Consider the following 24,336-nt stretch of genomic DNA (forward strand, 5'->3'; position numbering starts at 1 on the left):
TATTTGCGTGGCGTTTGGGCTCCACTTACATTTCTCTCCACAATGTACAAGCAAGGCCAATCCCAAGTGTGTCCCAGGCTTCTACACACCTGCTACCACAGCCATGAAGGACGATGGCAATGGAGAAGCTGGTGGTGATAACCACGTGACTGCTAGAGACACATTATGTCTGTTTATTCTCATTTTATTCTTGCGCCCTTTTTAAACGGGGTAGTAGGCTCAGAAAAGCCAAGCAACTTGCCCGAAGTTACACAGCTTGTTAAATGGCAGAATCCTCAGACCCGGCACTCCAGTACATATGAGTCAAAAGCCCTGCCTTTAGCTATCATTAAATGCCAAGGCCCTGCCCCTGGCTTCAGGGGCACTGCAGCAGGGGGAGCCCAACCTCAAGTCCCACCCCAGCAATTCCGCCCAGGGCCCTCTGGCATCAGCACACTGGGCTGGCTCATCAGCCTCGACCTTCCGACAGTTTGCTGGTCGATGTGGTCTGCCTGCTGACGGCTGTGTGCACAGCGCTGAGCATGGGTGTGTGCTGAACGAATGAATCAGTGGATGTCCCTGCTGCGTCCTTGGCTCTTGCCGAATCTCTTGCATTATATGTGCAAGACCCGCACCCCTTCTTTGTCTGTCCCCCACAGCTCCTTGCACATAACAGCTGTTCCATTGCACTGGGTGAAAGAATCTAACATGGAAAATGTGGTAGGAAATCTCTGGGTCCAAATCCCAGCTCTGCCACTAACACACTGCCTAACGTGGGCCACCAGCTCAGTCTCTCTGAGCTTCAATATCCAGGGCAGGTGTAAGACCCCCAGCTCGGGGAGTCCTTGGAGGCCAAACCCTTCACCAACGCCCAAGGAGCAGCCCTGCAGCTGGCCCTCGCTGCTGCTGCTGGAAGCATGCCTGGTGACGGATGTGGGTCATTCTTAACCAAATGCACTTCCTCTGGTTTGTGAGGACAAAGCGAGGGGTGACAGCCCCCTCTCTGAACCGGCCCAGGGAGCAGCCCAGCAGCCCAACTTTTTCCTTTACATGCTGCTGAAGTTCAACTCCGGTCAGCAGCCACTTAAGGCAAGTGACTTAAGTCTCAGAGTCTCCAGCTCCCGGCCACTGAATCAGGAATGGTGGTTTCCCCTCCCTTACCTCCTGCTCCATGGTGGCAGCTATGGGTATGGCATTCTTCAAGCACTAAGCCCATCTGCTCATTCACCCTGCACATCCACTCCAAGCGGCAGGTACAAGAGGCGAACGGGAGTCAATTACCTGCCTGAGGTCATGAGTAAAGCATAACTGGCTCTCCTCAACAAACCGCAAAATAGAATCTCTAGCTCCATCCACGAGGAGCATTACCCTGCTGGCATCAAAACAGTGAGTTAAAAAAGTGAAGGCCAGGGAAAAGACCTTCTATAAACCTTAATAGAGATTAATGAGACCTTAATAAAGATATATCATCCAATATAATGCTAAGTGAAAAAGTCACAAAGACAATATGATCTGATCTTTTTTTCATGGAAATATGTTTATGAGAAGAAAAAAAGAGAAGCATTCATGGTGGTCACTTCTAGACAGTGAAATTATGGGTAGTTTTTATTTCCTTTTGGAAGATGTACCTATTTCTTTAATTTTCTTCAACAAAGATTTAATTCTTTTGTAACTAAAATTTTAATACATTTTTGTTTTATACTTCAATACAAAGCAGAAATTACTCTTATGTGAACCAGAGGAATGGTGGATGTACAAACTTAATGTTCAAATCTTTAATTAATTATAGCTGCTTTAAACTGGAAGTAAAATGTGAAAAAGAATTCTAAATATTTATAATTATTTAAATATTTATTGAATTAAAATAAAAAGCAAGATATGACCCCACGGAAGAGACACAGCATACCTTGGAGCCTTGAAGGAAGGCTCAAGCACATGGACAGAACTGGCCTGTAGACGTCTTTGAATCCCAGAGACAGTGAGCTCCCAGACAGGACCCCTGCTCCCACAAGGTGGCATCTGGCCCAGCACATGATCACACGGGAGATCCCACCTGGATTCAGATTCCCGAGCCAGCTCCAGGTACTTGTCTTCTGAGGTCCATCTCACAACAGTAATTGACAGCTTCAATGACAAATACAATCCTAACCATGGTACATGCAATGCATGGGTCTACTTCGTCCTCTTCCAGAGGACTCTATGCTTGAAGACAGTGGGGACAGTCTGTCCTGTTGCATCTGTGCCCCTAGCACCCAACAAAGAGCCTGGCATACGCTATGGCTCAGTAAGCATTTGTTGAATAAATGGGTAAGTGAAAGGATGGATGATGGATGAGGTGAATGAGTGAGTGGATGAATAAGTGAATTCTGACCTAGAACAAGGTAGAGGCTGGATTTGTCCCAAGGGCAGGGTTAGCCAGCCAGAATCCACTCCACAGTGGGACATGACTTGGCTGAGTGTATAACCTTACCAACGTGAGCTGTAGCCTCACAGGGCCATCACACGGTAGACCTGTCCCCAAGACCAGCTGGCCCTGGCCACAGACATTACTGTGTGCGGGAGGCGGGGGGCAAGGGTTATGGTATAAAGCGGGTGGAAGGAGAAAAGTTTTCCACCCCCCAGGCTGTTGCTAGGAGAGATGAATCAAGACCAAAAAAATGCCCCAAGCTGCCCACCTGGTCTTTTTCTAGAACGCAAACTCCTGGGGCAACAAGACTCCCTCCTAGGGCAGCGGGGTCCATGGGAGTCCAAGGCCTCCACATTAATCTGTGTCACTCCAGCTCTGTGACCTGCAGATCCCTCTGGCTGGGCCTCCCTTCCTCCTCCTGCCCTAGCCCCCTAGACTAGCCCTGCTGGTTTCTCTGCACTGTGACCCTGCCCTGGGCCCAGCTATTCCAATTCTAAGAAGCCCCCACTTATTAAGCAACCCAATTAGCCTCACTGACCTCCACTCTGCAGCTCTCCAAGCAGCCGGGCGTTAAATCACAGATCCAAGTGTGGAAATTGACTTTGCGTCGAGGGTGCCTGAGGACACTGACACCATTTGATGGAGAGCCAGTGAGGAAGCCCTCATCTGTTAGGGACAGCCTGCCAGAGCTACTCTGAATTAGAGAAGGCCTCGATTCTGTAACTTACAAAGGCTCGGTGCATTTTACTCATTTCAAAGAAATACCGTAGCTTAAGTGATGGTCTAAAATATATCTATATGCTCAGCTCTCCCCAGCGGATCCCCTCAGGCGGGGCCTGCTCTGATTTATAACTATCACATCACCTGCTCTGAAAAGTTGCTCAAACACCAGTTCTCTACGCAGCCTCCCCTGGGATCCTGGCTGCACAAGTGGTGGGTGTATCTTGTGAAGAGTGACAAACCCAGCTGCTGGAGGCCTTTGCCCTTGCTGTTCCCCACTACCTAAAACAACTCCTCCCCAAAAGGTTGCTTCCTTTTTTGATTTCTCAGGCCTCCGTAGGAATATCATCTCAGAGGGGGTACCTTCCGGACCACCCTCTCTGATGCAGCTCACGACCCCCATCACAAGACCCCATCACAAGTGGGTGTCTGATTTATTCTCTTCTGAGGGTTTATCCCGGGCTGAAATCATGTTTATTTTCTGCTTCCCTAGGTCAGTTCCCCACGGTCAGGATTGGGTCTAAGCTCACGGCTGCATCCCCTCATCCAGGCACAGGAAATGGACATTAAATATAGGTGGAGTGAGACGGAAACTCCCTGCGGCCGACAGAACAATGAATGAGCCAAGGAGACCCAGGCCCAGGGGTCAGGAAGCCAGATCCCACGTCAGTGGGACGTCAGACAAGGCACTGGGCCTTAGGGCTGCGGCTTCAGTCAAGGAAGCTCTGATCCCCTCCACTCACAGGTCACCAGATAAGCCAACCCCCTCGTGGGGGGAGGGGGAAGGAAGGCTGACTCAAATTCTCTGAGGTTATAGAAAAAGGACGTCTCACAGGAAGTGACCTACAGAGCCTATAGGAGTGGGCAAAATCCCCGAATCCCCTCAGAATGCGGGTCTTAGGGGTTCTAGGCCAAGCAGAATCCACGTCAGGACCCGACTATGGCCAGACTACGCAGCCCTTACTGTGACCAAGACAACAATAAACTAGGAGGTAAGCTTCCCAAGGCCAGGGACCCTGCCTCTTTCTGCTGAATCCCAAAGCCTGCACCAGTGCCGGCACATAATAAGCACGTCAGTAAGTTGGGTTTTTTTTGTTTTGGGGGGGGTTTTTTTGCGGTACGCGGGCCTCTCACTGTTGTGGCCTCTCCCGTTGCGGAGCACAGGCTCTGGACGCGCAGGCTCAGCGGCCACGGCTCACGGGTCCAGCCGCTCCGCGGCATGTGGGAATCTTCCCAGACCAGGGCACAAACCCTGTCCCCTGCATCGGCAGGCGGACTCTCAACCACTGCGCCACCAGGGAAGCCCCAGTAAGTATTTTTTAAATAACTTATTATTCGGTGCCTCCTACACAGTAAGCATTTTATATACAAAGTCCATTGATTCTTCAAATCCACCCTACGTAGCCAGGACCCCTATTACTTCCTCAGAGACGTAAAGTAAGATGGCTAACCAGCAAGCGAGGGCAGAGCAAAGCGTTGAACCCAAAAAGATGTCAGACGCCAGACCCCAGCTCCCTGACTACCGGGCCGCCACACCTGCAAAGCCAAACAGTAATAATGACACCATCTACCACGCCAGACAGGCAGGGCTCTACCACTGTGGTCTCAGTAATCCTTTCAACAGCCCTCTACGCTACACAGAGAAGGCAATCATGGCCCCAAAGGGTGAAGTCACCTAGTGTGGTGTCTTCTCAGCTAACACCTGGCAGAACTGGGATTCCAACCTAGATACCTCTCAGCTCTGAACCACAGGCTCTTGGGGTTCAGCCACAGAGCATTCCCCTGAAAGGGAGAGGCTGCCGTGGGAATTAGAATAATTTACTGTAAAAATCAGGATGCTCTCGAAGAAACGGCTCATAACCTGTGGCTCCTACTGTAGCAAGACAACTCAGGACCCCGTTCCCCATCAGACCAGCCTCTGGTGCAGGACTCTGGCAGGTCTACTCTCTCTGGGCCTCACTTTCCCCACCTATTTAACCCCTATTTAACCAGATGACACGGCTCTCAAGTTTTAAGAATCTAAAATCTTTTCACGCATCTGAAACTAAGTAAATATTAATGTGCTATTATGTTTGTACAGCTTTCTACAGTTTATAAAACACTTTTTACATTGATTATCTCATCTATCCAACAACCCTGCTGTTGAACTAACGTCCTCACCTTACAGAGTGGGAAAGAGTGACTTAAGCCACTTAGTCAAGTCACACAGCAGGTAGGTGTCAGAACCAGGATGTGAATCCTCACTCTAGTCCACTGGGCTTTCTCCTTCAGCTGGGGTGCCAGAGAGGAGGGTGGAGCCCAAGAAGGTCCCAGGGTACTGTAAGGGAAAGTGGAGGGAAAACAAGCACACCCACATAGAAGAAGTATCAGCAACACAATAGGCAGTTCATTGGAAAGGAAACACAAGTGACTCTTAACCATGAGAGAAAGACTGCTAATTAAAACTTCAAAGAGACACCAGATTAACAAAGGTCAAAAAAGTTTAATACCATGGTGTTGTCGAACAAGCATTTCCTATTCACTTCTGTGGGAAGGCAAAACTGATGTAATTTCATGAAGGGGAATGTGGTAACATTCATCAAAATTTCAAATACGTACACCCTTTAACTGGGCAATTCCACTTGGCAGTATTTATCCTACAAATCCATTCACACATGTGCAAAATGACGCTCATACAAAAATATTCACTACAGACTAGTAGCAGCACTAAATTAGGAAGAGCCTAAATGTCCAAGAGAAAACTGGTTAAGAAAACTACAGTCAAGCCAAAACATGAAGCAGATCTTTCTTTATATACTGATATGAAATCATCTTTAAGATATAATATTAAGTGGGAAAAAAGCAAGTTGCAGGGCAATAATCTTAGCTGGCTACCATTTGAGCAAAAACTTGAGGCAAAAGTTAGACCGTATATATGGTGGTTGCACAATTTTTCTCTGGAAGAACATTTTAGAAATTGGTAGCAGGGCTGCTGTGGGGATAGGAGCACAAGACTTCCATGTGTAACTTTTACAATTTTTCAAGGAGGATCACGTATTACATTTTCAAAATAAATACAAAAGCAAGTCTATTGTCTCTTTCCCATTGAACAATGCTGTATGTTGAAACCAGCATGAAAATTAACTTGCTAGGTAGCTGGATCTTCCCAGGGCCTGTTCCACATGACCCCCACCAAATCTCTTCCCCTTGGGCCGGCTCCGATAGCAGCCTCAATCACAAGGTGGATCAGTTAACACTTTAAATGGGCTGACTGAGTAAAAGATTCTAAATCAGGAAGTCTGGGTTTAAATACGTTCTCTACCAGCACGGGTGTTTATCTTGCTCTGCACATATTAACAAACGTATACCTAAAAAGATGTGATGCACAGTGTGTGGAATAAAAGCCAGACCTCTGGGGTGATTAAATTCTGGGGCATAATGGCGATCAGTCATGTGAAATACTTGGAGATGATCAGATATTGTCCAAATTTGATAGGGTCTGAGTTAAAACAGTAGTGGTCACTGAAGTGGGCCCAGGCTGGTCAAGTAATAACACTGCCTTACCTCTGTTTGTGACTCTAAAACTTGCAATTAGCTTTGGAATCCATGACACGTGCTTTGTCACGGCAATGCAGGGATTGATCCCATTTTATGAAGGAGAGAGGTCACATGGTGGGCAACATTTAAACCAGGACTTCAGTTGAAGTTCTCTGTTTCGCAAGGTCACGGGCAGAAATCAGTCCATAAAAGACCAGAAAGTAGAAGTGTGCCCAAGGAGGGAAGTTTGGCTGGAGGTGGAACAGGCCAAAAAAAGCACTGTTTTTGACTGGTTGTTTCTGGGTGTGGGATTTTTTTTTTTCCTTTTGCCTATTTATAGTCCCTTAAATTTCAATAAGTTAACACCTGATACTTTTATATTAATAACAAGAAAATACAATGTATATAAAAGTAAAACAGAGAATGATATAGTCAGTTGAAAGGCATTTAAATACACCAAATTGCTAAGAGTGGTTGTTTCTTGAGGGTAAGAGATTACAGGATGGAGGTAACCTCACTTTCTCTGACAAGTTCGCTCCTAACGTTGGAAATGTTTTAATATTTTAAAATTTTTATTAAAAATGTTTTAAATATTAATTTAAAAACAGATACATTTGTTGAAAAACCAATGAAAATATAAAGTGAAGAAAAAAATTTTAAGGCAATAAGTATTTCTCCAAAACACCTTGGGATTAACGGTGAATTATGGAGCAATTAGACAAATGTCTGAGTTACAGAGATATAAAATTTCTGTTTTAAATGCCATCATTTTTAGCTTCCTCTATTACCCAACAAAACCGCTTTTCAATTAACTTGTTCTGTAAGGCTCAGAGCAGAGCCTCCCCTGGATGCAGGCAGATGTCATCTCCCAGGCTGAAGCAGGGCCAGGCTGCCTGCGCGCACCCACCAAGCGCACATGGACCTGCCTGTCAGTCCCTCCGTCACCTAATCCACCCGGCTGCAAAATGCAAAAGAATCCGGCAGCTGGTGAGGGCTGGAGGGAGTTGGGTAGCTCTGGTGTTGAATTGCCTGTTGGCCGCATGGTACGGTAAGTGTGGTCGCTTTTTTTCCACTTGCTGTGAGCTTTCTTTAAATAATTGCAGACCTCGTCGTGGTTGAGCCAGCAGGATCTAAGCGTGAAAGGCACCAGAGACCAGGGCCCAAGAATGGCCATCCTGAGCCTCACAGAGCACCCCCAGCCAAGTGCGCAGACCCCCGGGGTATCTCAGAATTCACTGACACCTTCCCTCCCTTCTTAAAATATTTTTTAACGAAAACAGAGAGGAAAGCTAAAAGACAGTTTTACAGATAAAAGAATGATTCAAGATAGATAAAACAGTACTGTGGAAAAAAGGGAAGAAATCAATTTTAGATATAATCTATCAGTGGAGGATTTTGAATAATTCGCTCCTTTAAAAAAAATCTGGTCCAAAGTTCCTGATTTTCACCCAATCTTTCCACCCCCATGAGTGACTTATCCAAATGTTCCGTGATTCACTGGGGAGGTTGGAAATTGGGGATTCTCTTGCCTGGAGTTCCTCCTCCACCTTCTCCTCTTTCCAAACCCACACGTTTAAGGCACATGATCCCATGACAAATTTCTTCCAACTTGCAGTTCAAAGAAAAGTCAGCACCTGTCACCAGCAAAGGGGACACAACCAAGGGAGTTAAGGACCTGCCACTGGCTTTGCCCGCTGGATGGAGGGAAATCACGTTGCCCATCTGAGATGTGACCATCTCCCAGCTCCAGGCGTCTCCAGTAAGCAACCTTCTCCCCCTCTATCCAGTACCTGGCAGTTCTGCCTCAAACAGAATTTACAAAACAAGACAGCCCCTGCGACAGAAAAAGGATAAATCACAGCACGGCAGAGATGGCGAAACCCAAGCCCAGAGAGGGGGCCAGACTTGTCCAGGGTTACACAGCAAAGAGGGACAGGCAGGACCTGAACCGAGGCCTTCTTCCAGACCACCAGGTACAACACTCTCACCGTGGCACTCTAATCTCCAGGGCAGCTACAAAATTCTCTAAACAAGATTTTCTCTTCCCTACCTCAAACTTAGAGGAATCGATGGAAATTACACTTTTGGGGGGGGGGGGGGGAGTTGCAGCTATTGCAAAATCACACAGTGGAAGGCTGCTGCAACTCCATAAAGACTGGGGATCATTGCTCCAAGGAGAATTCGAGATAATCTTGGGAACTCAGTCTAGACGAGGCACAGACATCAAAGGGCCCTAGACAAGGGCCCTTTCAAACACCATTCCTTCTGGACCTTGCAGACTTGGGGGCCACAAATCCCACATTCCTCTCAAGTACCTGCAACAAGGACTTTATTGGGTAAGACATTTCCATATCTCTGGGCCTCAGATTCTTTGTGTGTAAAACGGAAATGAAAATCGTCAAAATCGAGGTTGTGAAATCTGGATGTGAAATGCTATGAGAATTGCACAGTGATATGCTAAAAGGGATAATAGTTGAGATGAGACGAGTAATAATAATTATTATGGCAATAATTATCACTATCATCATTAAATTCACTGAAGGCTTCCTCTGTAAAGCTACTAGCCTTCTCCTTGTCCATCAAGTACCCAGTGGTTGTGCGAGGTCCCGCCTCACCATGACGGAGACTGCTGCTGCATTGGGCGAAAGGACCTCGGTCAGGGCTGCAGGTGAGAAGCTGTGCCCCAGCCTTGTGCCTCCACTCCACACCTGGGGCTGCACAGACCACTCATTCCATCCTGCCTATGAGGCTCGGGGAAAACCTAGTCACCTCCCCACCCAAGACCTCCCCACTCCTTCAGAGCAGCCTCCTGCTAGTTTCTAGGGCTGGAAATCTTGGTGCTCCTACTTGTGATTCTTCTAGACACTTAGTTCATCCTGTATGTTCTTCCCCCTCACAGGAGTCATCCAGCCAGCTCAAACCCTCCACTGATGGGGAAGGAGCTCATGTTTGCCCCCCCTGCACCTCTGTCACTCACTGCTCATTCACCAGCCACAGGACGTGCCGGGCCTTATGACAGGCTGGCCTCTCCCTAAGATGCCCTTCCCCACCGAGTCAGCCAGTTCATCCCTCAATACTACTCTTTCTGCTACACGAGCTGCCTGGATACTCCCTCTGCCCCGGTCACCCTCACGGCCACCTGCGGATCTGATTTTCCCAAGATGGGAAGCAGGGCTTGCTCAAATCTGCAATCCTAGCTTCCTGCACAGAGGGAGTGATTGCTGCATGGATAGGGAAAGGAAGCGGTATCAACTGATAACCCATGATTCTGTACCTCATGAGGTCCACCAGTTTTTGTCACCCATCTGTCATCAAACCAACCAGTCACTGATGGTCACTGTTAAGGAGAATAACCACCCCCAGGCACGGCACTAAGTTCTTCGGACATTATATCATTTCAACCACTCATTGATATACTTACTATTATCCCATTTCACAGGTGAGGAAACTGAGGCCCGGGCACATTAAGTAACATGCCCTAAGCCACTCAGCTGCTAAATGACAGATTCTGGACTCAGACCCCAATTCAGAGCTCTAGTCATAACCACTATTCTAGCTGCCTTCCACTGACCCTCAAAATCCAGACCCCAGGCTGAGTCCCTCACTGGAACCAGCTGATTCTGTTCCACCTCTGCTTGTTCCACAACTGAATCCTTGAAAATTAACTGTGTGGTCACCTGAACAAAGTATTTCCTCTCATTCTGGAGTGGATTCTACATCTCCCTCCTTCCCTCTTATGCCTTTGACCTCATCCTCTAGCCCCCTCTGCTCTCCCCAGGACTTGATCTACTAATCTGGGCCTACTTTGTCTCTAGGGAGAGAAGCTTCCGGTAAGATACCATCATTGTCCTCTAGGCTCGCCTGCTGCAGTGTCTCGCCTGAGACCACCCCCAGAGGTGGGAGATTGCCACATTCCTGCTGGAGGCTGGTTCACAAAGTGCAAGCCAGGCAGCCACTCCCTTGGCCACCAGGACAAAGAGTAAGTGCTGGAGGCCTGGGTGCTGCTGGGCAGGTGCCCATGGTGACACCCACAAGATAGGGAGGAGCTGCTGCCCAACCCTAGGGAGCAAGTAGTGTGAGGTCACTGGGGCACTGAGGCGTGACTCCTTGGGGGCAGGGCACTGCCGGGGGGCCTCTGGGGGCCTGTGCCTGCCTTGGTCAGCAGAGGAGCTAATCCCCCAGCCCACACTCACCCTCTGAGCCTCACGTCCCTCATCTGAAGATTGGGGCTCTATCTCCTGGGGTTGTTGAGAGAGTTAAGTGAACTCAGCACAGTGGCCAGTACAGATTAAGGGCTCAACAAAAATTGAATTCATTCATTCAAGAAATATTCAGTGAATGCCAACTATGCGTCAGGCTCTAGGCTAGCTTCTGGGGGTACAGTGGGAACCAGACAGGCAATGTCCAGTCCTGGTGGAGCTTCCTTTCCCATAGGGGCAATAGGCAATCAATGAGGTACAAATTAATAAATAAGAAAGTATCTGGCGGTGCTTTGTGACCGCCTGGAGGCGTGGGATAGGGAGGGTGGGATGGGGGGAGACGCAAGAGGGAAGAGATATGGGAACATATGTATAACTGATTCACTTTGTTATGAAGCAGAAACTAACACACCATTGTAAAGCAATTATATTCCAATAAAGATGGAAAAAAAAAAGAAAAAAGTATCTGGGATACTTAAATGCCTTAAAGAGACAAGAACATGGTACTGTGATAGAAAGTGGACAGAGCAGGGGGATCGGGGAAGGCTTCTCTGAGGAGGAATGTCTCAGCAGATCTGGAGGAGGTGAGGGGGCAGCAAGCCATGGTTATGCCTGGGAAGAGCATTCCCGGCAGAGGGAACAGCATGTGCAAAGGCCTCACTACACTAGCTGGAAGAATACTCCTATTATCACTGGAGCCAAACTCTGTCCTTTCCATAGAAGCAGCAAATATAGCTGGGAGGACAACTCACTGGGCATCAGAAGAAGTGGGTTCTAGCTCTAAACCACCAATATGGCCTGGCATGACAACCTGCACCTGTTGATCTTTAAGGGTCTGTAGATACCTGCATTCCCTGGGCTCCCTCCTTTCTTCCTCTTCCAACCCACCCCCCTCTTAAAGTCATCACGATCCCCACCTCCTGAGTTGCCCTAGAAGTGTGTGTGTGTGTGTGTGTGTGTGTGTGTGTGTGTGTGTGGCTGAGGCTTGAGGACAGACAGAGGGATGAAGACAAATATCTGAAAACTGATTCACTGCAGGATCCTGTCAAATCACCCTCTGGGGCTCCACTTCCCACTCTGTAAAATGGGAAATCTGCTCTCCTCTTGCCTATGACACGAGATTTATGTGAAGATCAAATAGAAATGCCAGATAAGGAAGCCACTCTGCTTTACACAGGCATCATATAGGGGCCTTCTATCTGCTTCTCCATCATTTGTATCCTGTGCTCTGGACTAAGACAGGAAGGACAGAGAAGGGAGGCGACAAGAGAGTTACTTCCAGACACTCTACAAATAGTATCTGATTGTTCAGGCCCAAGGCAGGGGTGCTATGACAGGGAGCTTTCTAAAAACATAGATGCTTAAGGGCTTGCTCTCAAAGATCCTCATTCAGTAAGTCTGGGATGGCTTCAGACGTATAATTATTATTTTTTTAAAACTACACTGATGATTCTGATATGCACTCATGGCTGAGAACTACTGATTAGTTCTACCAACTCTGGCAGGTAGAAGCTATTATTATTCCCATCTGGGAGCTGGCTAACTAGAGCACAGAGCGGCTAACTCCTTGGGTCACACAGCTAATAGTCATAAAGCTAAGATCTAAACCAGACAGTCTGCTCTCATTCATCACGAGTTTACACAGTTTCTTGAAGCCACGCAGCGTTTGTCACAGGCTCTTTCTACTACTCCATGCAGCCTTGGAAACCCAAAAGATAACATCTCACCAGAGGAGACTGCACCAACTTTCAAAGAAACTTTTATGGCTAGACTAACTCCTTCTTCATCTGGCATTATCGAGAAATAATGTGTGCTCACAATAAGCAGGGTTTATATCAATAGAGAACTTTGAAACTTTTCCTGCTTTTGACAGACTTCCTATTTTACACGGTAACACCAAAATACATTTCACTTTCTTACTCCCTTGAACAGAGAACACCGATCAGAATATACCTTTCCTCAGAGATGACACGCTGTCTCTACCATGCATTAGAGCTTTGTACTTTTGTACAGTAATGTATTCAGAACAAGGGGCCTGGGCTTCCCTGGTGGCGCAGTGGTTAAGAATTCACCTGCCAATGCAGGGGACATGGGTTCGAGCCCTGGTGCGGGAAGATCCTACATGCTGTGGAGCAACTAAGCCCGTGCGCCAGAACTACTGAGCCCGCGAGCCACAACTAGAGCCCGTGTGCCACAACTACTGAAGCTCGCACACCTAGAGCCTGTGCTCCGCAACAAGAGAAGCCACCACAATGAGAAGCCCGCGCACCGCAACGAAGAGTAGCCCCAGCTCGCCACATCTAGAGAGAGCCCGTGCGCGACGAAGACCCAACGCAGCCAAAAATAAAAATAAATTTATATTTTAAAAATCATTAAATTACCCATAAATAGTGGTAATTTAAAAAAAAAAAGAACAAGGGGCCTCCTCGCCCCTTCACTAAAAGGCCCCAAGTGGTTTTCAGTGCTGAGTCCACGTGTTTCTGTCTCTGGTGGAACCAAACGCTTGCACGGTCACATGCTAACAAAACGGGTTTGCTGTTTCTAATGTCCTGAGGCATGGACAAGACTGCCAAGCTTGTAAGAATTGTGTGTAAAGGAAGAGTGAATTGGCCCTAGGCAGGAAGGGTAAGGAGTGATCTTCTGTGGAACAGACTGAGTCTTGAGGGGATCCTGAGCAAGGAATGATGCATATGGCTTAGAGATAATCCTTTGGGGCTGCAGAGTACAGTCCTTGGTCCCAGAGTGATCCCTCCCCAACTTTACCTCCCTGGATTCCCTCCCCACTTGCTTCCTCCATAGTGGAGGCTAGCTTGCCCAGTCCCTCTGGAAAAAGCGGCTGGGCAATGGACATGAGGCCCAGTGTAAGGTGTTGGTTTCAATCTCCCTGGAAGGCGTAGGGACATTTGACCAAATCCCTCCCTGTAGATACGCGAGAGACTCCTAAAGCTTTGAGTTGGGCCAGAGCAACGCCCTGTAACAGACTGGATTCCTAACCTGTGGTTTAACATTCCACAAAGACCTGCCCACTGGAGGTGCGTTCTGATAGGGGTTTCTGGAGGCTCCAAAAAAATGTTTGCCTTTGATTCCTTTGTATGCAAGGCTTATCTTGGAGATGACGGCAGTGGGGCCCTTGTGGGGACCAGTACAATCACCACACACACCCCTCACCCACACATTCTAGCTCCAAGCACAGAGAAGGAGCTTCTGGGGCCAGGCAAATGACTGGTGACTTTCCTGAAAGATCAAACAGCATTTGTTCATTCATTTAGTCATTCAACAAATATGTATTGGGGGCCTACAGTGTGCCAGCCACTGTTCAGGCACTGGGGGATTTGATGCTGAACCAGCCTGACAAGACCCCTCTCCTTAGGGAGCTCTGGTCCTGACTGGTTACAGAAGAGAGAACGGTAGAGAATAAACACATACACAAAGGTTATCACAGGCTGGGACCAGAGTTTTGCATTTAACAAGCTCTAGGGAAGGCCAGGGATGGGGGTGAACCTGGCACATGGTGGGCCCAGAATAAATAGGTATCTACTCCCCATACAAATCTTCCCCCAAAGCAAATTCTCTTCTGCCACCCCCTATCACCATCTCAGTTATAGGGATGCCACTCTGAGCCCCCTGTACTCTGTCACTTCTCTCCCACATCCACTCACTTCCCTTGAGCCCCCCGGTTGAGGGCAAGTTTAGATGCCTCCTTCCTGCTGTCCATCACCCCCATTCCAGTCCTTTCTATATGCTCAGCCAGATTAGTCACACTGCAGTGGTTAAGACCATGTGCTCTGAAGCCAGGCAGACCTAGGCTCAAATCCCAGCCTTTCCACTACTTGTCTGGGTGATTGGGGGTGAGTCACTGAACTTCTTATACCCTTGGTTTTCTGGTTTGTCATAGGACCAACCTCACCAGGTAGCTGAGACTCCTTTACCTGACAATGTACCTGAAGGTCCTAGCTTAGTACTTGGCACATAGTAAGTGGTCATTAAATGTTACCTATTTCTTATGGTTACTGTTATAAATAATACTACTAACAAAAACCTTTGCTGACTTCTCACCAGGACATTCAAAGCTCTCCCTTACAGCCAGTTTCCCTGTGTGTTTTGTTTTGGAGTGGCTGAGTGGCAGATATAAACGAATCAGGGTGACAGAATACAGAGTGAAGGCAGGACATGCAAATGTATGCCATAGACTGTGTCACAGAGCAAAAAGGGGGCACTTCTCAGAGAAGGATTAGGGGAGGCAGCACTCAAGCTGGCCTTAAAGGATGCTGTTGGAGATTGAAAGGGGCAACAGATACCTCATGGTAGGGGCCCTAGTGGTTACCAGGTATAGGGAAGGAACTGCAGAACAGTGCCAGCACCTCAAACTGGGGAGTCAGCCTCAGTCTACCCAACTGTAAGATGGGGGTAACAGGGCGGACCACTTCATGGGGTTCCTCTGAGATTAAATGCTGTTGCTTGAAAGGGTTAGCAGTTGTTAACTGTTCTCATCACTGTCACGGTTGAAGGATATGGTTGAAGAGGAGGGCGGCCTAGGAACACCTAACATCAGGATCCACATTAAAAATAATATATTGTTCTACTCTTGTGGCAATGGGTACAGTGTTGCATGATCAATACTACCGGATGAGTGAACGGACGGACGGATGGATGGATGGATGGAATGATGGATAAATGGGTAGGCATCTGAGGCCCCGAATGCCATACCAAGGAGCTTGATTCTGCAGGTCATTGAGGGTGGGCCTGCAGATGTTTTGAGCAGGGGCTGCTGGGGTCTGGGGTTACTAGCAGCATGGAGGCTGGGCCACCCTCAGTGCCCAAGAAGCAGGTCAGGGCCTTCCCCAGTGTCCTGGGTACCACAGTTCTCTGAGAGGAGCCTGAGACCAGAAATAAAGGCTCAAGCAGCCACGTTGCCAAGGCTGTTTGCCATGGCAACATCAGGGAGCCACTCGTGGGCCGGCTGCTGCAACTGCTCAGGGCTTGGTTTCTAACGTCTCCTCGCTCTCCCTCTGCTAAATGACTCTGTTCTGCCAGGCAAGCACAAGGAAAAAACACGGCGGCAGAGCTGCCGGGGAGCATCCATCTCAGCCAAGCAGGGCTCTCCCGGCTGAGTTCCCAGAGAGTGGGTCCCAGACAGCTGAGTCCCTGCTATGCAGAGCCAGCCCTGGCCAAGCAGATAGCAGCCAGGGGTCCTGTCCTGCCTCTGCTGGGTGATCTGAAGGCTTTCCCTGGTCTGCTCCCTGTCTGTTCCTTTACTTCAAGGTAAGGGCATTGAGCAAGATGGTCTCTAAGGCACTCCCAACTCCCTGAAAGCTCAAGTTTACCTTGGTGTATTTACATAATTACCATTGTCATCTTCACAGAGGCTACCATTTATTGGGTGCTTGCTATATGTCAGGCAATGTGGCAGGCATATTTATCTTCTGCAGTTATCCTAAGAACATACTATAATTATCCCCAATTTTCCATGAGGCAACTGGGGTCAGAGAGGTTAAGACACTTGCTCAAGGTCACACAGCTAGTAAATGGTAGAATGCTTATTTAAACCCTTGGAAGTTAAGCTCCAAAGCCCAGAGTTCTTAATCACTACCTGATATTTCCTCTCCTCTCTTCAAGCAGCATCTAACTGGATTCGCTTTCCTAAAAGTCACGTTGGAACACCTGGCTAAGGCTGGATGGGATTCCTCTTCAGTCCCCCCAGAAGTACAGGGGAAAGGAAATTATAATACTAGAAACCTCAGGGCTAAGACAGGATCAAGGACCAAGAGTTCAGTGGGAAGATAAGTAGCAAGATCTGAATTATGGGCTGCCCTGGTGGCGCAGTGGTTGAGAGTCCACCTGCCGATGCTGGGGACATGGGTTCGTGTCCCGGTCCGGGAAGATCCCAAATACCGCGGAGCGGCTAGTTCCGTGAGCCACGGCCGCTGAGCCTGCACGTCCGGAGGCTGTGCTCCGCAACGGGAGAGGCCACAACAGTGAGAGGCCCGCGAACCGCAAAAAAAAAGAAAAAAAAAGATCTGAATTATATTTGCCTGTTTTTATTATTAACAATGGCTCCCATTTATTGGGCATTTAGAAACACTTTATGGGCATCATCTTTAGGAAAGTAGCCTTTCCTAAAACCCCTTAAGGTATCTGCTACTATCAGTCCTATTTCCTAGATAAAAATGCTGAGGTACAAAGAAATTTTGTGCCAAAGGCCACAGGGCTTGCCCCAAGCATAGTACCATCCTAGGATTCAAAGCCCTCTCAGCCACTGAAACAAATAATTAGAGAAAACATTTGTTTTCTTTCCTAAAAGACTGAGCAGTAATTACAGGCCTTTGGGGATAATTAATCAATGACTTTGCCAATGACTTGTAAAAGTCTCTCTGGTCTCCTTACTCTAGACCTGAGCTGCAACTCAGGCTCTTCCCTAAGGAAAGAGCAGAGTGGGGAGCCCAGGAGTCTTGCTGCCACCATGGCCTAGCTATGTAACTCCAGGACAGGCCCCTCCTCTCAGCTCTGTCAACTCCTAACCCTGCAGCCCTGTCTCCCTCAAAGGATGGTCCTCGGCATCTAATGAGAAAACCAAGGTCAACTGCAAGGGAAGTGGGTGAGGCCCCTGGGGTTTAGGAACAGCGAGAGCAGGAGGAACATGCAGCCTGCCCAGGGTGGTGGTGGACTGCACCCCAGGGTCCTACAGCCACCACAAAGCCCAGCCACCCTGGGCAGCAGTGTCTCTCCAAGGACTATCACCCTGTCCCTCTCTGAGAGCCAAGACCCACCCTCCCCTCAAGTCCTGATACTGGAAAAGAACTCGTCAGAGAGTCAGAGACCTGAGCTTCCTCCAGCAAGATGGCTTCTTCTCCTGTGCCCCAGTGTCCCTTCTTCTGGGAAAGGCAGGGGTAGGCCTGATGCACTCTAAGATCCCTCCCAAGCTGAGGAGAGGGAGCTGCTTAAGGACCAACGTTCAAATCCCAGGTTAGACACTCACTAGCTCCAAGACCCTGAATGACTTAACCCCTGTGTCTCAAGTTCATCACTTACAAAACGGGAGAAACAGAAGCCACCTCACCATTACTGGAAGAAACCCATGCAACAGTACTCAAGTCTCTTCACAGATACACACTGAAACAGCCATAGATGACATGTGTTCTGTGGGTGGATGAACAAGAGTGGCCCCTGGTCCAAAATGGCTGAATCTGAGTGTCGGGGGCATGGAGATTCCCGATTCCCTTCCCACCACTGGCTTCTGCTGTGTATGTTCGACATTTTCCATCGTAAAATGTTTAAAATACAAAGTTCTTTGCAGAGAACCTGACACCTAATCATACAGAACATTCTTCTGCTCAAAAACTCATCTGCTTAATGGGTAGCCACAATGCTAGACCAGGATAAAAATTATTTTTTCTTGCCCTCCCTGAGCTGTCATCCTAGTTGTAGGGTTAAACGCATACATGCAGGCAGGGACTTCCTGGGCGGTTCAGTGCTTAAAACTCTCCGAGTTTCCACTGCAGGGGGCACGAGTTTGATCCTGGTCAGGGAACTAAGATCACGCATGCCAAGCAGCCCAAAAAAAAAAAAGCACGCAGGCACCAGTAGATAGTAAGTGGCACCCTCCACCTCAGTGGAAGAGGCAGTACAGTGTGCTTCACAGGCCTTCCAGAGCGGTCAGGTGTGACCTGGGGCTTGAATTGCAGGGAAGCTATGAATACATTAAAATGGTGGGGATGGAGGCCTGGAGAGGAGCTTTCAGGTCATTCCACAAGCGTTTTATTAGTCTGTCTCTTCTCAGGAACACATGCTCTGAAGAGGCTCATAGTCTAGCTCATTTGTTCACTCAGTGAGGATTCTGAACTGTGTTCCAGGCACTTGTCTATTCATTGTGGGAAAAAATGGTCAATGAAGTGAACAAAAATCCTTGCCCTCATAGAGCTTAACAATCTGGAGTGATTTCCTAAACACTTAACAAGACCTACGTTAGAAGAGATGCATCTACTATTGGGTGCTTCTATGCCAGGCATTGTGTGGGGTGCTTTAAATCCATTTTGTCCTTTGATTCTCATTGACTCCTCAAAACAGCTTTATCAGGGAAGTACTATTTATCATTACCTTTACACATGAGGAAATGTAAGTTTGGAGAAGTCACGTGACCCACCAAAGGTCTCACGGCTAGTAAATCACAGAACCAGGACTCAAACCCAGCCAGGCTTCAGAGTGCACCCTGCCACACGTGGGATGGAGTAGTGGTACCTGGAGGTGAGAAGGCGTCACCAAAATGATGGCATGGGAGCTGAATCTTGCAGGATAAATAATGGAAATAGTGGAAATGGAGACAGAGGAGACAGAAAACAGCTGCGTGAGCCAACGTTTCCTGGAAGAAGATTCATGACATAGCCGGGGGCGGACCAGGATCCCAAAGGGAAAGCAGACAACTCAGGATGAACTCAGGGGCCTAACTCTCCAACTTCAAGAACCTGAAGGTTCTTGAAGTTGGAGAGTTCTTGCACATGAAGCTAAACTTTGGCCTTTAAGTTAAAAGTACTGGGGAGCCATGGGTGATGTGTGAGCAAGGGAGTGACATCAGACATGTACTCTAGGAGGACTGATCTGCCGTCAAGGCTGAGGACAAGTAGGAGAGGGCAAAGTCTGGTGTGGCAAAGATCCGTTTGGTAGTAAATGCAGGAATCCAGTTGTCAGTGGACAAGGACCTAGACCAGAGTCGGAGAGAGGAACAGAAAGATCAGTCCAATCCAACTGATTCCTCATCAGCTGAGTGTCCACAGGGTGTATGTGAGACATTCAACTATGTTGGAAGAGGAGCGACAGTAAACAACACTGCTCATTCTCTTCTAAATGACTGTATTTGGGTTCCCTCCACCCTTATATCACAAGAACTATGCTTCCCTTTCCTACAAAGAAAAGACTGCCTGGGAGGGAGTTAGTTCCATCCTTGCTCTTACCCTTCTAAAGTGTTTCAGAGAGAGAAAGATTCCAAGTTTTGTGAACAGCAGTTGGATGTTCATTTTATATACATTCGATTATTTAATTCCCAAACCTGAGAGTTAGGGCCTAATATCCCCATTTCATAGACTGAGGAACAGAGGCCTAGAGAAGCAGAGGGACTTATGAGTTCTGCCTTCTTTCTCTACAGTTGGCCTTCATTTGCTCAAGGTGCTATGAACAGAACAGAACTATGAACAGAAACAGAGTAGCCCCTGTCTTCATGGAACTTGGAGTCAAGAGGTCTAGGGACCTTGCCCACTGAGCCTGGCTCTTCCACTTCCTCCAAGGTAATGTAGGTAGAGCATCTTCAGCAAGTCAGTGAGTTTTCTGAAACTGTAAATGCCTCATCTGTAAAATGGGAATAATAGCACCTACACTTTGTAGAATCTTTATGAGAATGAAATGTAATAATGCAAACAGAAGGCTCAGCAGAGCACACAGCACATGGCGAATGCTCCATAAATTGCATTGATGATGCACCATCGTCCTAGGAGATAGCCATTAACACTGCAGTGCTCATATCAGGGACTCACTTCTAAGCCCAAATCCAAGCTCCCATTTGCAAGGCTGCTTCTGACTCAAACCAGTATTCCTTCTATTGTTCCAGAGACAGAAAAAAAAAGGGTGACTCACCTTTTTTTGGCAATGATGAAGCTTCTGGCTGGCCTGCACCAGCTGGGGAGAGGAGGACCCTAGGGGGAAGGGGAAATATAAGCCCCCAGGGCCCAGTTGCTGGGCCATTGCCTTTCCTGGGTTTCACAGGCATCCTGATCATTAGCACCAGCCAGGAAGCCCCAGTGAAAGTGAACCCTGGGCCTCTGGTAAACAAATCCAGCAAACGAGTCCCCTTCTGGGCTCAGGTGAAAAAGTTACTCCCCAGGGTCTCACACAGGTTTAGAGTAGGTAAAGGCACCCAGCGAAGGATTCACTTCAACCTGCCCCTATAGATGGCCAGAACCCTGACTTGGAAAAGAAGTTAACCCTGGCTTCAGGGGCTGTGGAGGCAGCAATATTCCAGACTTAGCAAGTCAACATTAGTGAACCCATTTTCCCCAATTCTCCATGGGGCATGAGCCCCTTCTGGTGCTCGGATCCAGTCTTAGAACAATGAAGAGATAGAATACCAATCAAAAAATGGGCCAAGTTCACCAACACAACATTTCACAGAACAGAACCACAAATGGCCCATAATCATATGGGGAAAAGGTTCAGCATCACAAGTCATCAAAGAAATGCACATTAAAACAATAAGGTGACAAAATTTATTGATGAACAGACTGGTAAAAATGAAAAACAATTAAAATACCAAGAGTTACCGGAGTATGAGGAACCAGGCATTCCCACACAATGCTGGTGTGAAATTAGCACAATCTTTCTAGAAGGCAATCCAGAAATGTGTTTACTAAACGCCTGCATAGTTCCTTTGACAGAGTAATTTCATTTCTAGGAATTCAAATGAAGAAAAGGCATATGCAAAGATATTCATTTCAGCATGGCTTACAGGAGCAAAAAAAAAAAAATTATAAACTACTTAAATGACTAACAATAAAGGATTGATTAAATGCATTATGGTTCAACCCTTAATATTACATAACCATTAAGATATTAAGTAGAATACTTGTTGATGTGGAAAGACAGTGACAGCATATTGTTTGTAGGACAAAAAAAAAGCAAGCTACAACAGTGAGATTCCAAGTTACAATTAGTAAGTAAAGAATGACTCCATTTTTGTACAAAAGATACAATCCATAGGAATCAACAGGAAAAAGTCGGAAAACATATAAAAATTAAGAGTGATTAGATTTGGGTAAGATTACATATTTTCCATTTTTTTCCTTATGCATGCCAGTATTTCCCAACAATTCTATAATTAAATATTTTTAAATGATAACAGGTTGGACTTAATTATTTAAAGTTCCTGCCAACTCTGGGGTGGTGGTGGTGGGATGAATTGGGAGATTGGGATTGATATATATATACACTAATATGCATAAAATAGATAAGTAATAAGAACCTGCTGTATAAAAAGTAAATAAAATTCAAAGAATTTTTTTAAATAAATAAATGAAAATAAAGTTCCTGCCAACTCTGACATTTTGGGCACCTATGCTTGATGCCCCAAGTGACTTCGAACAACCCAGATTTAGTGTGGGCTTACTGTGTGGCCTTTGGAGCCTAAGGCATTGCCCACAGCTGCAGCCCTCTGCATTCCTCTCTTCCATACTCTGCCCGGCTGTCTCCCCAGCCAGCCTGAGTGCTTCCCTTGTCTGTAATTCCTGTGCCTAGCCAAGAGCTGAGCAAAGGAGCTCAGCATGGTGACAGGTGCCACGGGGCACAAAGAGATGAAAGGCACAACTCTAGTTCCAGAATCTTACTGGGACGGAACGCACACACAAAGTGCTTGGTTGTATAACACAGACTAAGAAAACCAGAGGCTAGAGAAAGCAGGGCAAGCCGGGTTGGGGAGGCCTGCTAGAGCTGAGGGCCATGCAGGAGTGGTGGGTGAGGGCACTGCAGGCAAGGGGCACAGCCTGAACAACGGGAAGCCAACCCAAAGTCCTTTGGGAACATGCCCCAAACCTTTCCAAAAAACTTACACAATCCTTGGTCTGCCGAATCTCTGAACTTTGCCCTGAATGGGTAAAAGTTAAGTCTCCTAAACAGGAGCCCTCCCTCTATCTAACCCTGGGTTAGCCACCAAAGACAAGTCTTTGGGATAGAGCCGATAAATTACTTTTACTCACTCTCCCCACCTCTTCCAAAGGGGGAGGGGAGGAGGGGAGGGTCTGGGGGGAGGAGAGGAAGTTGCAGGAACAAAAGACATCTCACATGCAAACAGTGCTCACCGCAAGCAACCGAGGGCCTTCTCTTGCGGCGCCACCAACCCCATTTGACAGATGGAGGAAAGGAGGCTCAGAGAGTTAAAATGGCTTGCTCCAGGGTCACCCAGCCAGAGAGTGGGGAAGGCGACTCCACTCAGGCCTTCTGACTCCAAGTCCAGTGCTATTTCGAGGTAACACACAGGACCTGGAGTCAGGAGCCCTGGATGGCTCTGTCACCCACTGGCTGCGTGGTCCTGTACCAGCCGCTCAGCCCTCACAGCCTCTATCCCCAACTGTAAAATGAGGAGGCACGCGATGACCCGCCCAGGTCCTCTTCCGGCTGGCTCTATGAGCCTTCTAGGGGCGGCTGCAAAGCTCCCCCTATCAATTACATTGCCCAAGTTGGGCCGGCAAAGATCACCAGAAGAGCTTCAGCCTATCACGTGGTTAAATAAAAAAAGCAAAACGTCCCGGATTAACTTTCACTGCACTGCTTCTGCTGATACCTGATTACCCAATTTTCAAGTTTCCTTAGGTGAAATATCCCTGCTGGGTACGCACTCCGGACGGCTAAAAGGGCAAAAAATTATTGGTGAGCCAAAGAACACAGAAGATGGAGTTAAACCCAAAACGGACAAGTTCTTGCTATGAGTCTCTGAACAAGTCTCTGGCAATTTCAGGCCTCCTTCATTCGCGTCTTAGGGAAAGGTTTGGAGTCAGCCCCAGACAAGTAAGAGGGCCGAGGGCAGAACTTTCCTAGCGGCAACTCGATCCACCCCGCATCCAGTCCCCCTGGCCCCAGGCTGTCGGCTGGGGGGCCGGGGGCGCCGTGGTGGTGCCAGGGCTGGGATCGGCCTTCGGAGCAGACATGGGAGCGGGGCGAGTGACTGCGCCCGGTGACCGCCGCGGGAGCTACACTGCAGTTTCGTCAGAGGTAAAGGTACGCGCCCGGCGCGCGCGGCGTGTGCACACAAACACACACACCCGCGCGCGCAGACCGTTCATCACACTCTTCCCCCGGCCTGGAGAAGCGCGATCACACGCCACCAGCCTCTTCGGCCCCTGCCCGGAACCCACCCAAGCGGGCCCGCCACCGACCACGAGGCCCCGCGGCTCCCTGACGCATGAACGTCCGCAGCGGGCGAGGACCGGCCTTCTCCTGCGCGTGGCGGGCTTCCTCTCGGCGACACCCCGCCACGCCGCTCGGTTCCAGCAGCCAGCCAGGACTCGCCACCCAAGGTCCGCCAGAGCTGAACGTCTCGTCTGCTGCGTCCCCTCCAAGTCGCATCTCAAGGCAAGAAGTCAGCTAGCAAGCCTCTCCCCGCCCACCCGGTCCCATGACAGCTGCTGCCGCCCAAAGACAGGCAGATATAACAAGAAGCAAAGTTTCCCTCTCTCCCCTCCCACATCCCGCCCCCCCCCCGACTTCCCCCTCCCTTCCAGTGTTATGCAAAACAAGCCGGCAACGGCGCTCCGGCTCCAGGTACCAAACCAGCCCTAGCGAGCCGCGCCCGGGAGCGCCCAGCGGCCCCTCTCGGAGCACAGGCATGCGCCCGCATCCGGGGTCTCATTCTCGGCTCCGCCGCATCCCCAGCCGCCCTGCTACCGGCAGCGGGGCGGCCGTAGAAAAAGCCCTAACTATGGGGCCAAACTTTATGATTGCAACAGGCATGGGGTGGGGAAAACTAGGGAAGGGGTGGGGGGC

At 48.4% G+C, this 24,336-nt stretch overlaps 1 protein-coding gene across 1 annotated transcript in view; it reads right to left on the reverse strand.

Moving 5' to 3' along the window:
* The window catches only part of PPARGC1B (PPARG coactivator 1 beta), a 105,687-nt gene that overhangs the window by 80,291 nt on the left and 1,060 nt on the right, over window positions 1–24,336 (reverse strand). The window lies entirely within an intron of this gene.

The sequence above is a fragment of the Delphinus delphis genome, chromosome 3, assembly GCF_949987515.2.
Source record: "Delphinus delphis chromosome 3, mDelDel1.2, whole genome shotgun sequence".
NCBI lineage: Eukaryota > Metazoa > Chordata > Mammalia > Artiodactyla > Delphinidae > Delphinus > Delphinus delphis.